General features: G+C 44.6%; 1 protein-coding gene across 5 annotated transcripts in view; it reads left to right on the top strand.

Annotated features, from left to right (window-relative positions):
• The first annotated feature begins 537 nt into the window (after positions 1–537).
• Positions 538–15,564, top strand: part of LOC115104075 (junction plakoglobin-like) — a 79,091-nt gene continuing 64,064 nt past the window's right edge. For 3 of the 5 annotated variants that reach the window (XM_029625254.2, XM_065006425.1, XM_029625257.2), the window contains exon 1: positions 538–668. The gene's annotated coding sequence lies outside the window, so the exon portion shown is untranslated. The other 2 variants (XM_029625255.2, XM_065006426.1) reach the window with 1 other exon arrangement.

The raw sequence follows: 15,564 nt of genomic DNA, 5'->3' as shown, positions 1-15,564 counted from the left end.
TTAAGAGGGATTATTTGGTCATAACTCTCTAATGAGGGCACTGAACGTTTAATTAGATTAGATGTACATAAGAGAGGAAGAGCCATGATATTGCCCACATATTTAATTTGGTTGTAATTATTGTGGCAGGTTCTGGAGATGTATGGGTGATAGATAGGAAAGCAAACATTTCAATGTAGGCTTTTCTGCTTAGATTTAAAACAAGCAGGAATTATTACATTTGGTGAATGTCATATTGGACATTATGTTTTTAAATTGTTGTTGAATGTCTCTTGATGATAGTTATTCCTCATGATGTATCACAATCTATTTCATAATTGTGCAGGGAGAAACATAAAGGAGACGAATATTTAGGCTATTCCTCACTCCAGAAGGAATTGAAAATTGTTACCGATATTGCACATACTTTTCAATTACCTTGTAATAACACTGTATTTGTTGATTTAGCCAATGACCGTTTCAACAACCCACCTATTGGGTCTCTCTTGGTGCCGTGGGTGGAGACTCCGCGAAATTGGCGTTGTCACTGAACCGTTGCTCAACACATTCCCGACTTGCTTGGAACGGAGGGATCCAGAACGAGCAGGCGAACACGGGATTTAAGAAAAGTTTATACTCGGAGTGCTGCGCGCAAGGAGGTCCTGAAACCGGCGATTTAATTGCGCAAGGTAACCAACCTGTCAACACACTGGCGCTCTGGGGCGTCGCTTCAGTCGCATGCTGTAACATAGTGGAGTTTATTTGAGATAATGTTATGTTTTGTAGTGTTCGGAAAAGCGAATGTTCTCTGTTACGATCAAAGATATTCGAGCAACAGTGTTTTCTCCAACAAGATGCTGTGATGCGTTGTGAATAGGTAAGGTATTGATCAGGTGTAGTTTATAGCATTATCAATACCAAGTGACATTCCTTTCCAGCTGCTGAGACTGATATGCTCCCTCTATGTCGTGTTTGTCTGGCATTTTTGATTGTGTCCGTGAACGTAGCCAGCCAATCTTCCTGAGCGTTTCAGTCTTGCCAGATGTGGGACATTTTGTTTCGGTCGAATAGGCTACGCACTGAGCTATATAATTGTTACCAGAATTGTCTCACACTTCTGCAATGTTGCTGTTGCTTTTGAATCGACATTCTTTGTCTGTGACATGGGTGTAGGCAGCAACCCATCGGTGTCGGTGCGAGTGACCTGGCTAGGGGAAACTTGACTGTTTATTGATAGGAACTCAGGAATAGAGGTGCATGCACCTCTATCTCCAAATAGGGATGCATGCGAGTAGAATAGCCTAGGCATGACTAGTTTGGTATAAGTAGCCTAGACTATTGTTTTAGCTCATTCTAAAACATGAAACTCACCCTGTTGTCAATTCACCAAATATTTGTGTGGGTATTGCAATACGCTCAGTGTTACCGTATGCTACAGTTATGTCCTCTCCTGTGCGTTGTGCGTGGCTACCCGGACGATGCGGTCATGATAATTACAATTACAGTAGAAGTTGTTTTGTAGTGGTATTCGTTGTGAAAATCGATACGTGAGTGAGTCCCATAAGTGCCACCACACCTATATCAAATTATCTCACACTCACCGTGAGCGTCAGTCATGTTTCCTAATTGTAGCCTAGGCTACGTGTAAAACGGATTGGAGTTCTTGCCGTTAGGGAAAATCAATGTTTAACTTTCTGTTTCGGAGCCAGGGTTGCCAGGTCTTGCTAATATTTCTAGCCCAGTGACCAACCAAAACCTACGCAAAAGCCTGAAAACTAGCCTATTTGTTTTCTTCACAGCAAGACCGGAGTTGCCACATTGATACAATAAACCCTTTTTCCATAACATAATCAAAATTCGGTTTTCACCAAAATAATAATTATTGCAAACGAATTTGAATATGTTGCAAGAGAAAAGATTAGTTGTCTATATTAAACTCATCAGTGAAGATCTTTTTCGATCAATGGATGTCGACTACTATGATTAAGCAATAAGGAACAACGGGGTATGGTATATGGCCAATATATCATGGCGAATGACTGTTCTTAAGCATGATGCAACGAGTGCCTGCGTACAGCTGTTAGCCTTGGTATATTGGCCATATACCACAAACCATATGTTAAGACTACAAACAGTTATAAATGACCCATTTACGAGATTTACTTGTTATTTCAGTAAGCATAGGCTAGAGACTCAAATCTGGGTTTATGATTGTAATTCAACCTTGCCATGGTTTGTTTAGATAGATGCAGCTAGCCTATAGCCCCTGATAGGCCTACATCTTATTTCAGATAGGCTACAGTAACCTAGGCGAGATGAAGGCAAGATGTAAACTGAACGATTTAGCAGCTTGCTTGGTTCAAATTAACATAGTAATTGATTCAACATGAATAGTTTGGCGATTTCGAGGTAAGAAGAGCTTGAGTTTCACAATAGCCTGCTGGAATAGGATACTGAGGATGGGGTCGTAATTTCAACCACTGAATTAAATATGAATAATATGTACAGTACCAGTCAAAAGTTTGGATACACCTACTAATTCAAGGGTTTTTCTTAATTTTTACTATTTTCTACATTGTAGAATAATAGTGAAGACATCAAAACTATGAAATAACACATATGGAAACATGGAGTAACCAAAAAAGTGTGGCAGGTAGAGTAGTAGTTAGAGCGTTGGCCATGAACCGAAAGGTTGCTGGATTGAATCCCTAAACTGACAAGGTGAAAATCTGTCATTCTGCCCCTGAAGAAGGCAGTTAACCCACTGTTCCCCAGTAGGCCATCATTGTAAAGTAGAATTTGTTTTTAACTGACTTGCCTAGTTAAATAAATACAAATATTTCAGATTCTTCAAAGTAGCCACCCTTTTCCTTGATGACAGCTTTGCACACTCTTGGCATTCTCTCAACCAGATTCACCTGGAATGCTTTTCCACGAGTCTTGAAGGAGTTCCCACATATGCTGAGCACTTGTTGGCTGTTTTTCCTTCACTCCCTGGTCCAACTAATCCCAAACCATCTCCATTGGGTTGAGGTCAGGTGATTGTGGAGGCCAGGTCATCTAATGCAGCACTCCATCATTCTCTTTCTTGATCAAATAGCCCTTACACAGCCTGGAAGTGTGTTGGGTCATTGTCCTGTTGAAAAACAAATGATAGTCCCACTAAGTGCAAACCAGATGGTATGGCGTATCGCTGCAGAATGCTGTGGTACCCATGCTGGTTAAGTGTGCCTTGAATTTGAAATAAATCATGGATCGTGTCACCAGCAAGCATCCCCACACCATCACACCTCCTTCATGCTTCACAGTGGGAACCACACATCCATTCACCTATTCTGCATCTCACAAAGACATGGCGGTTGGAACAAAAATAACAATTTGGACTCATCGGACCAAAGGACAGATTTCCACCAGTCTAATATCCATTGCTCATCTTTCTTCGGAGCAAGCAAGTCTCTTCTTCTTATTGGTGTCCTTTAGTAGTGATACATTTTATTTTACCTGTAGCCTAATCTGACTGAATGTTGCAGTCAGTCTAATGCATTCCAACAACTGATCGGCATTTGCGATAGAGCTTTTAGAACTTCCAAGTTAATTAACTAAACATGGCCATTAATAATTGCATTATAACACAAGTTATAGGCTATGTATTACATTTGTTTGACAGCTCCAGGTAGGCTACACAAGTGGCACAAATTGATTTGCAATAACTCCAGTAATATAGTTATTTCAACATATTTATTGTATCAAATGTTAGCCTACAGTAGCCTGCAATGGCATATAAATGAATAGGCTACTTGATGGCCAGCAGACGCAAATGTATCATTCTCCACATTTAATGTCAGTTTCATTGAGGACTTTTCACCATAACAGAAGCACACCAGGGAGTTCCATAACTCCATGAAAATGTGCGGAAAAAGTTGTCACGATGTCTCACTCACGTGACTCAGCCAATAGTGGACTAAGCTGCATACTGCAGTGCTCTCTCAACACCCTGCCTCATTGCCTGATAGTCAGCAGCAGCAGGTCACAATGAAATAGACTTGTATTTCTTTAAAGAGAAATGCCATGGCGGCCGCGTAGCAAGTAGAAGTAGCCCAAAAACCCGCAACCTTAGGACCAATACATTTTCAAATCGTTTTCAAAGTTGCCCAATTTACAGAAAAACTGCGGACATGGCAACCCTGTTTGGAGCACATTGGGTGAATGGAATTGGATGGGACTGCTGCTGGCTACATGAGAAAAGTACTGGAGAAAAGTAGCTACACATCAGTCAGAGAGCTGTATGCTGATAGAATGCCTGTTCGGGAATTCTCATCCGAGTGGAGAAGTGCAACTGAAGCAGAAAATGCATCTGATGCCGAGCAGAAATTACGATAAGAAGCATTTTACACCTGCATTTAAAAAATTAGAATTGTTGTGAAAAACTCTGAATTTTGCCTTAACCCAAACCCTATATTTAACTTGCTAGTTAATCGAAGTAAGTGTCTGAATTAATAAGGTTGGACAGGGCATCATGTAGTACCAGCTTTCTGCCATGTTTGAGAAGTCAAAGTTATTTGGATTAGTTATTTGTACAGCTGCCACTATCTTGATTTCCTTATGTTTTTTCTCCTCTCCGTTCTCAGCCAGTCTTCTCCTCCCTCTCTTCACTGAGCAGAGCAGAGAGCCCTGTTGCCCTAGCGACTCCAGACTCCACAAAGACACAGCGTGTACACATTTTTATTTTTAATTTTTTTATTTCACCTTTATTTAACCAGGTAGGCTAGTTGAGAACAAGTTCTCATTTGCAACTGCGACCTGGCCAAGATAAAGCATAGCAGTGTGAACAGACAACAACACAGAGTTACACATGGAGTAAACAATAAACAATAAACAAGTCAATAACATAGTAGGAAAAAAATATATACATTGTGTGCAAAAGGCATGAGGAGGTAGGCAATAAATAGGCCATAGGAGTGAATAATTACAATTTAGCAGATTAACACTGGAGTGATAAATGATCAGATGAACATGTGCAGGTAGAGATACTGGTGTGCAAAAGAGCAGAAAAGTAAATTAAATAAAAACAGTATGGGGATGAGGTAGGTAAATTGGGTGGGCTATATACCGATGGACTATGTACAGCTGCAGCGATCGGTTAGCTGCTCAGATAGCAGATGTTTAAAGTTGGTGAGGGAGATAAAAGTCTCCAACTTCAGGGATTTTTGCAATTCGTTCCAGTCGCAGGCAGCAGAGAACTGGAAGGAAAGGCAGCCAAATGAGGTTTTGGCTTTAGGGATGATCAGTGAGATACACCTGCTGGAGCGCGTGCTACGGGTGGGTGTTGCCATCGTGACCAGTGAACTGAGATAAGAGGGAGCTTTACATGGCATAGACTTGTAGATGACCTGGAGCCAATGGGTCTGGCGACGAACATGTAGCGAGGGCCAGTCGACTAGAGCATACAGGTCGCAGTGGTGGGTGGTATAAGGTGCTTTAATAACAAAACGGATGGCACTGTGATAAACTGCATCCAGTTTGCTGAGATGTCCACATATTCTAGGTCAGAACCATCCAGGGTGGTGATGCTAGTCGGGCGTGCGGGTGCAGGCAGCGAACGTTTGAAAATCATGCATTTGGTTTTACTAGAGTTTAAGAGCAGTTGGAGGCCACGGATGGAGTGTTGTATGGCATTGAAGCTCGTTTGGAGGTTAGATAGCACAGTGTCCAAGGAAGGGCCAGAAGTATACAGAATGGTGTCGTCTGCGTAGAGGTGGATCAGGGAATCGCCTGCAGCAAGAGCAACATCATTGATATATACAGAGAAAAGAGTCGGCCCGAGAATTGAACCCTGTGGTACCCCCATAGAGACTGCCAGAGGACCGGACAACATGCCCTCCGATTTGACACACTGAACTCTGTCTGCAAAGTAGTTGGTGAACCAGGCAAGGCAGTCATTAGAAAAACCGAGGCTACTGAGTCTGCCGATAAGAATATGGTGATTGACAGATTCGAAAGCCTTGGCCAGGTCGATGAAGACGGCTGCACAGTACTGTTTTTTATCGATGGCGGTTATATGATATCGTTTAGTACCTTGAGCGTGGCTGAGGTGCACCCGTGACCGGCTCGGAAACCGGATTGTACAGCGGAGAAGGTACGGTGGGATTCGAGATGGTCAGTGATCTGTTTGTTGACTTGGCTTTCGAAGACCTTAGATAGGCAGGGCAGGATGGATATAGGTCTGTAACAGTTTGGGACCAGGGTGTCTCCCCCTTTGAAGAGAGGGGTGACCGCGGCAGCTTTCCAATCCTTGGGGATCTCAGATGATACGAAGGAGAGGTTGAACAGGCTGGTAATAGGGGTTGCGCCAATGGCGGCGGACAGTTTCAGAAATAGAGGGTCCAGATTGTCAAGCCCAGCTGATTTGTATGGGTCCAGGTTTTGCAGCTCTTTCAGAACATCTGCTATCTGGATTTGGGTAAAGGAGAAGCTGGGGAGGCGTGGGCGAGTAGCTGCGGGAGGGGGGGGGGGGACTGTTGGAGTAGCCAGGAGGAAGGCATGGCCAGCCGTTGAGAAATGCTTGTTGAAGTTTTCGATCATCACGGATTTATCGGTGGTGACCGTGTTACATAGCCTCAGTGCAATGGGCAGCTGGGAGGAGGTGCTCTTGTTCTCCATGGACTTTACAGTGTCCCAGAACTTTTTGGAGTTAGAGCTACAGGATGGAAATTTCTGCTCGAAAAAGCTGGCCTTTGCTTTCCTGACTGACTGCGTGTATTGGTTCCTGACTTCCCTGAACAGTTGGATATCGCGGGGACTATGCAATGCTATTGCAGTCCGCCACAGGATGTTTTTGTGCTGGTCGAGGGCAGTCAGGTCTGGAGTGAACCAAGGGCTATATCTGTTCTTAGTTCTGCATTTTTTGAACGGAGCATGCTTGTCTAAGATGGTGAGTTCTGACTTTTAAAGAATGACCAGGCATCCTCAACTGGCGGGATGAGGTCAATATCCTTCCAGGATACCCGGGCCAGGTCGATTAGAAAGGCCTGCTCGCAGAAGTGTTTTAGGGAGCGTTTGACAGTGATGAGGGGTGGTCGTTTGATCGCGGACCCGTAGCGGATACAAGCAATGAGGCAGTGATCGCTGAGATCCTGATTGAAGACAGCAGAGGTGTATTTGGAGGGCAAGTTGGTCAGGATAAGGTCAAAGAAAGAAACGATATATAGAAGGGACACGACAGGACAAAGAAATCTGACTGCTACACCATCTTGGATTACACATGCCGCTCGTTTGCATATTAAGCTAGCAGCCTCCATGGAAATTTGCTATTACTTGTGCTAATTTTGTTAGCATTCTGGTAATAGATGCCCAATGGGTTATTTTTTGCGTTTTTGGGCGTCCCCTTGATATAATCCGGGAATACCATATATCAGGATATAAGAGAAGGACGGTATAACGCTATGAAAATCTGGATACCACCCAACCCCAGGTTAGGGGAAGAGTTAGCTAAAAGGGTTAAGAGTAGGGTTAGTGTTAGGCAAAGGGTTAGCTAACATGCTATGTAGTCGCAAAGTAGCTCAAAAGTAATAGTAGTTGAAAAGTTTCTAATTAGCTAAAATGCTAAAGTAGTCCGTGATGAAATTCAAACTTGCAACCTTTGGGTTGTTAGATGTTCACATTGTACGCTTACCCATCCACCCTGACCAACCACCCGTTTCCATCTGTCTTATGTAACCATACCAAACATAACATAATTTGACTGTCTCCGATTTATATTTACTATGTTACGTCTAGTCTATGAGACCAGGCTGGGAAACAAGTTTCTAAAAGAGCTTGTGACAGTGGATGCTCTGCTTTGCGGTCTACAAGCCCCCATCACACGCCTATCAACTGTCACTGCTCACTCCATCTCGCGCAGACCTACTACGGCCACTTTAGTTGTCAATAATTATCCCTTTGTGAAAATAGGGTATGGTCATGTTCTTGTCCAAATGCTGTAAAATTGCCGTCATTCAGTTGCTCATTCAGTAGCTCACTTTCCCCCCCTCATATTATGCCTTTGAGATTTAGGCCACAGCCTTTCCCCCTCTCCAAATAGCTTTTTTCCTCTCCTCATAGATATTTCCAGGTGGTAACCTATCCCTCTTCTTTGAATCACTATCATAGTGGTTTTCCTCCTTTTCCCCCTTATTACATCTTCAAGTGCAGTAGCCTTTTATGACATTAAGCCAGGTTGCTCTGGGTGCTAATGAAATCTCATTTCTAGCTGGTTGGTTGGCAACTGACGTCAAACTTGGGCAGATCTCAACACCCAAAATAGTTTGCAGGTTTTCAGGTGAATCCAGTCATCCGTATTTCAATACCTAGATGGCTGAATGCTTTTGTGAAGTGTCAAATATAGCCTACCACATCACAAGATGGATTATAGCCAAGTTATCTAGGTTTTAACCTAGGTGGCTGACATAATGTGTTTGTCAGGTGGAAAAGGGAACCGACTGGAAGTTCAAACGTAAAGCTTTTAAAGCAGTGGCTGCATCTTGTTCCATAAGCTATTCATCCCATCCTCCTATTTCTCTCCACTTTGCTGATCAAGGCTTCATTTACTGGGATACTATCAGAAACATGCCTATAGTTCCATCTTGCCCTCTGTTAAGTTGAGTTTCATATTGCCTTCCGCCATACTGCTTTCTTATCTGATCCATGAAGAAGTTTGCAGAATGAAATGTAGCCAGAGTCTCTGTTTAGCCTAGATTAGTGGTTACCAAACTGCTTACAACATTTTTACGGTTGCCTTGCAGTGTTTGTTGATACTGTTGTTGAAACTGCCCATCAAAATCACTTCTCTTCGGTGGGTTGTGGCGTCTTGCCCATGTGCAAGAGACCAGAAGGGAGTACTGCCAGGGCCCCGGGTTCACACAGGGACTGTCATGGGATAAAGTTATAATAAGGTATTTTTTGAGTGGGCAGGAGTGTCACGGCTGTCGTAAGAACGGGACCAAGGCGCAGCGGATGTTTAGTTCCACATATTTAATTAAAAGAGAACTTAAACAAAACAAAATATATCAATAAACGAACAACTAAACGCGACTACGTGGTGCACATGCACAAACACAAAACAATATCCCACAAACACAGGTGGGAAAAATAGCTACTTAAATATGATCCCCAATTAGAGACAACGATTACCAGCTGCCTCTTAATTGGGAATCATACAAAACCAACATAGAAAATATAAACTAGAACACAACATAGAAATTATAAACTAGAAAACTGTTACGTTCGATGGAATAATCATCGGACCAAGGTGCAGCGCGATATGGTTTACACATATTTAATAGAGAAACACACAAAACAAAACAATAAAGATATCAACGAAACGTGACGACAATGGAGTGCTAACATGCAACTACACATAAACAATATCCCACCAAACACAGGTGACAAAATCCTACTTAAATATGATCCCCAATTAGAGACAACGATAGCCAGCTGCCTCTAATTGGGAATCGTACCAAACACCAACATAGAAAACAAATCTAGAACCCCACATAGAAAATATAAACTAGACTAACCCCCAGTCATGCCCTGACCTACTACACCATAGAGAAACAAGGGCTTTCTATGGTCAGGGCGTGACAGTACCCCCCCCCCCCCCTGGAGGAAGGCTCCGGCCATGGAGCTGGACTGGACACCGGCGCAAAGGAAGGCTCCTGCCCTGGAGCTGGACTGGACACCGTGCCAGGACTGGGCACCGGCGCAGAGGAAGGCTCCTGCTCTGGAGCGGAACTGGACGCCGTGCCTGGACTGGCCACCGGCGCAGAGGAAGGCTCCTGCCCTGGAGCTGGACTGGACGCCTTTCCTGGAAACGCCGGACCGTTGACCCTCGCTGGAGGTTACGAACCATGGACCGTCGCAGGATGTTCCCGGACCATGGACCATCGCAGGAGATTCTGGACCGTGGACCGTTGCAGGAGGTTCCGGACTGTGGACCGTTGCAGGAGGTTCCGGACTGTGGACCGTTGCAGGAGGTTCCGGACTGTGAACCGTCGCCGGAAGCTCTGGACTGTGAATGCGCACTGGATGCCTAGTGCGTGGAGCCGGTACAGGTGGCACCAGACTGGTGACACGCACCTCCGGGCGAGTGCTGGGAGAAGGCACAGGACGTACCGGACTGGGGAGCCGCACTGGAGTCCAGATGTGTGGAGCCGGTACAGGTTTCACCAGACTGCCTACTGGATCCTCTGGTCGAATGTTGAGCAGAACACACTTGCACAACATCTCCCTCCTCTCTCTCTCTCCCAACTTCTCCATCGCCTCCCTGATGGTCTCTGGCTCTTCAGGGAGAGTGCGGGGAGCTGGCACAGGACGTACCGGACTGGGGACACGCACTTCAGGACGAGTGTGCTGTAGCATTCTCATCGCTACCACCTCTCTCCGGAATCTTTCATCGAATTCCTCCTCTGACTCCCACACAGGCTCTGGCACTCTCCGCTGCTCGACCGCCAGCTCCATGTGCCCCCTCCCCAAAGATCATTTGGCAGCGGACTGATGACACGCTCCTTATGGCGAGTGCGAGGAACCGGCACAGGACATACCAGGCTGAGGAGGCGCACCGGAGATCTGGTGCGTGGAGCCGTCACATATGGCACCGGACTGATGACCCACTCTTCAGCACGCTTGCGCTGCCGCATACTCCTAGCCAACTCCATTCTCCTGTATCCTTCCTCACACTTATCCATCGACTCCCATGCGGGCTCTGGCACTCTCCTTGGGTCGACTGACCACATCTCTATCGCCTGCTCCATGTGCTCTGGCTCTTCCCGCGGCTCAGCCAGCCACCCCTTGTGCCCCCAAAAAAATATTGGGGTTGTCCTTGGGGTTTCTGTGGACGTGAACCCTGTCGTCGTCGCTGTCCTCCACTATTACCTTCCGTCTGTCGCCAAGGAAGGGTCTCGCATCTACCCATCACTTCTTCCCATGTCCAAAACTCCTTTACCTCATGGATACGCTGCTTGGTCCTCTTTTGGTGGGATATTCTTCTATCCTTGTGGGGACCTAAAATTCCCCAAAGTCCCCACAAGGATAGTAAAACAAGGAAAATTATCCCCATTTATCACACCCCCATGAGGACAAAGGCTATTTTAAGCATAAGGTTTAGGGTTAGAATTAGAATTAGGGTTAGAATTACGGTAAGGGTAAGGGATTAGTGGTTAGGTTAGGGTTAGGTTTATGGTTTGGGTTAGGATTACGGGATAAGGTTAGGGTTACGTTTAGGGTTAGGGGGTCAGGAAAAATAGGATGTAAATACATTTAATGTCCCCATGAGAATAGAGAACGAAACGCGCGCGTGTGTGTGTGTGTGTGTGTGTGTGTGTGTGTGTGTGTGTGTGTGTGTGTGTGTGTGTCTGTCTGTCTGTCTGTCTGTTTGTCCATCTGGTATGTTGGTAGTTGTCTCGTGTTTTGGGTTTAGTTTGTTAAATAGTACTCTAATTACACCAGTAACAACAGTATGTTGTCACATCCATGTGTGTGTGTGGTATCTGCAGGTTTGGCTGGTGTGTGTGTCTGATGTGCATACGTGCTTAAGAGTGGGTGAGTGGCAGATGCCTTGAGTGGCGTCAAGTGTGTACTAGCTACATCTGTGGATTTGGTGTGACTGAGTATTTGTGTGGGTGTTAGCACTGACCTGAGTGTGTACAAGTGGTAAATATGTGGGTTATGCAAAGGGATTGTTTGATACAAGGCTTCTTCATTACTAGAGACCTGTGGTATGTGCTTGGATGGTGGGAACAGCATGCTCCTCTCCCATTAACTTCATCTCTCCCTGCAACATACATTTGGCATGACCATGTGTTATGCCGCCTCAACATGGGCTTTATCTTCAAGGCGACGCTTTGTGGAAGAATGATCTTAGGCCTCAATCAATGGACTCTTGTTTCATTTCTCCAATAGCTTTTGGGCTCATCTGATGGTGGAATAGCATCAAAGCAATGGGCGGGTGGCTTCAGATACTGTAAACCAGATGGCTATTGCCAACAACATCCCTCAAAGGTCAAGGAAGATTCACTAGGTCAGTTTCAAAGTTGAACTCAACTAGAAACAATGCCAAGGCCTCCAATTAAAAAACATCCAATTTAAAAAACAAACTCACAAAAGGGAAGATAACGTCCATATGAGCGCAGCTTTAGCCCTGTAAGTGCTGCTCTGTAATGGTCCTTAGGGTAGTGTTCAATTTAAGGATCACTCTGCCTTTAAAGCGGCTGAATGTCAGGAGCATTCTAATTGAAGCAAATGGGAAGCAAAGGCACAGTGTGAGACGAGTCCTGCGTGCGCCTCAGTGCCAGTACTGAAAGACGATACTTAATTCAAGGAAAAAGTACATTGCAGATACTTTCAAGGTAAGCTGCCATTCAAGATAAAAACGAAAGCCCCTTATTCTTATAGTACCTCTGAAATCACGAGCCCAGATTTAAAGGGACTATGTCAGTGGTCGCAATGGAGAATTTCAGCACATTCCAACCACAGGTGTGAGTGAATGTGATTGAAATTGGACCACTCAGAATTGCTTAGAAGTGAGACCATTCAAACAAATCCACACACGCAGCCCCCTCTTCTCTCCTCCTCCTTTCACTCTCTACCTTACCTACACACATTCCAACCATCCATCCAACTGCTGCCAGCAGTGTAAGAGCGCTAGCCAACATTATCTTTCTGTTCCTTTCGCCCATATCATCAGAGAAACCTGCAGACGGAGCCTGACAAGCTAAAGTGACACGCTAAAGGCGCTTCCCCTGTGGAGCCTTTCTGCTTATCCCCTACCACCTGCTCACGTCGCGATATCGCCCGCTCCCTCCTCCCCCACCCCCCATCCTTCGCACTCCCCTCATCAAAGCTTCAGGGATATTGCAGCCCCACTACTGCCTGCCAACATACACCCCCCCCCAAGCCATAACCACCCTCAATCCATGGAGTGTGTCAATTCTCTCCCTGAGAGAAGCGGGAATAATCGTGAGTAGCATATTCATGACAGCGTCGGTTTAATAAGCGTCCTCTAGTCGTCAGGTTTGGACCGTGACAGTGACAGTATGATAGGCGTTACGGTTGGTGTAAGTGGTGGTGAAAAGGAAACTGGGTTGTGTGTACGTGAGTGGAGAGTGCTTTGCTTTGCCTAGAAGAGGAGGTTTATAATAGACAGGGTCTGTTAAATATGCTGGGCTAAACGTCAGGGGTGTTTGGCGAAGGTTTGACGTTCCGCAGGGCTCAGGCTGCCAGCAAAGCAGTGTCTGGTCCTTTCAGAGGAGACTGGTTTGAGGCAGTCAGCCTAGCTAATCTCATTCCCCCACCATAGTCGAAGTCCAGACTCTCTTTTCTTTGTCTCTCGTTCACTCTCTCTTTCCATCTCTCTAAGTCTCTCTCTCTCTTTCTCACTCTATCTCTCCCCTCCAACCCATCCCTCACCATGCTGGAAACGCCTACTCTCTTTTTCTTTATTTTTTCTCCCTCACACACTCTCTCTATCTCTCTCCCCCCTCCAACCCTGCTGCTTGTACTCTGTCCCTGTAATCTGTCAGGGACCTTTGAGAGAGATGGCAGGTTACACCTGGATCAGCTAGTCCTATATTCCCCCACTGATAGTGGGGTCTGCTCTGGTCCTCTTCCTCGTGCGCAGTGTGTGTGTGTGTGTGTGTGTGTGTGTGTGTGTGTGTGTGTGTGTGTGTGTGTGTGTGTGTGTGTGTGTGTGTGTGTGTCGGCATGTTGCCTTTTCTGTAGAGGGCACACATTTGGTGTGTGTCTGTGTGTGGGTATATGTGCTCTGCATGTCTGTTATTATGTTTGCATGCATTTTACGTTGCGTTTTCTGTGTTTGTGTGTGTGCTGCTCAGTGACAGAACTGGCAGTGGATACTGGAAATGACCTTTGTTGTCAAAAGCAGGTATATTCTCCCTATGGTTATGTAAGGCCTAATTATTATACAACCTGTCAGTTTGGTGTATTCCTATACTTCCCGCCGACCAGGATTTCTCCTCCGTGCTCCGAGCAGTATTGTCCCACATCTACTGTTGTCGGAACACTACACTACACTGCCCTCGATAGTATGACCCAAATACTCTATGTATTCAAAACGACACTGTTGTTCAAATACCTTGTACAACATTCTAGTGCTGTGCATAACCACTTAACTATGCAATTTATACACTAAAGCTAGGCCTTTGGGCAGTAGTTTGAGCACTCCTGATTTTTTAATCATCGTTCTGCATATTGTAGTTTAAACACTATTCTAACAGTGATTTAGCCTGGATCCCTTCACGCGCCAATCCCTTTAGTGGGATTTGACAACATACAGTGAAATGGCAGTGCGCCAAATTCAAACTACACGAATATCAATATTCAACATTCACGAAAATATATGTGTAATACATCAAAATAAAGCTTCACTTCTTGTTAATCCAGACGCTGTGTCAGATTTCAAAAAGGCTTTATGGCGAAAGTGGACCATGCGATTATCTGAGGACAGCGCTCAGCATACAAACACACAAAAATAATATTTCAACCAGACATGTGCGCCACAAAAGTCAGAAATAAAGATATAATTAATGCCTTACCTTTGAAGATCTTCTTCTGTTGACACTCCAAAATGTCCCAGAAACATCACACATGGTCCTCTTGTTCGATAATGTCCTTCTTTATGTTCCAAGAATTTCCATTTATTTGGCCTGTTTGATTCAGAAGTACACCGGTTTCAACTCGCCCAACATGCCTACAAAGTATCTAATAAGTTACCTGTAAACTTGGTCCAAACATTTCAAACAACGTTCCTAATCCAACCTCAGGTACCCTAAAACGTAAATAATCGATCAAATTTAAGATGGAATAAACTGTTTCTAAAACCGGATAAAAACAACATGAAGCGCGTTCCGGTTCACGCGCACCAAAACAGTAGAGTCCACCTGGAGTGCCACTTACAATGAATAGCACTACTTCTTCATTTCTCAAAAGAAAAACATCAACCAATTTCTAAAGACAGTTGACATCTAGTGGAAGCCATAGGAACTACAACCAGGTTCCTCATAAATAGGGCTTCCCAAAGAAAACAATTGGAAAACACAATGACCTCAAACATTTTTTTCCCTGGATGGATTGTGCTCGGTGTTTTGCCTGCCAAATCAGTTCTGTTATACTCACATACATTATTCTAACAGTTTTAGAAACGTCAGTGTTTTCTATCCAAATCTACAAATCTATTATATGCACATCCTAGCTTCTGGGCCTGAGTAGCAGGCAGTTTACTTTGGGCACACTTTTCATCCGGACGTCAAAATACTGCCCCCTAGCCTTAAGAAGTTTAAAGAGCGACTGAACGCACTGATTCTGCATATTTTTCTTTTGCTCATTAAGAAAAACAAGATTTTAGTCTTGGGGGTGTGGTTCGATGTGGCAGTTACTTAAGTTTGCCCCACATTGGACACCATAAGAACAAAGCCAGTATCACTTCCTCATAATAGTCCAAATGAATCTAAGATAAATCAAGAAATCTGTAATTAATGTTGATGATTTTTCTGAGGATCTTTTATATAGCAATTTTACTAGCTAAGGTGTTTGGTG

This window comes from Oncorhynchus nerka, linkage group LG21 (assembly GCF_034236695.1).
Source record: "Oncorhynchus nerka isolate Pitt River linkage group LG21, Oner_Uvic_2.0, whole genome shotgun sequence".
Lineage (NCBI taxonomy): Eukaryota > Metazoa > Chordata > Actinopteri > Salmoniformes > Salmonidae > Oncorhynchus > Oncorhynchus nerka.
This window is presented reverse-complemented; position numbering and strand designations above follow the sequence as displayed.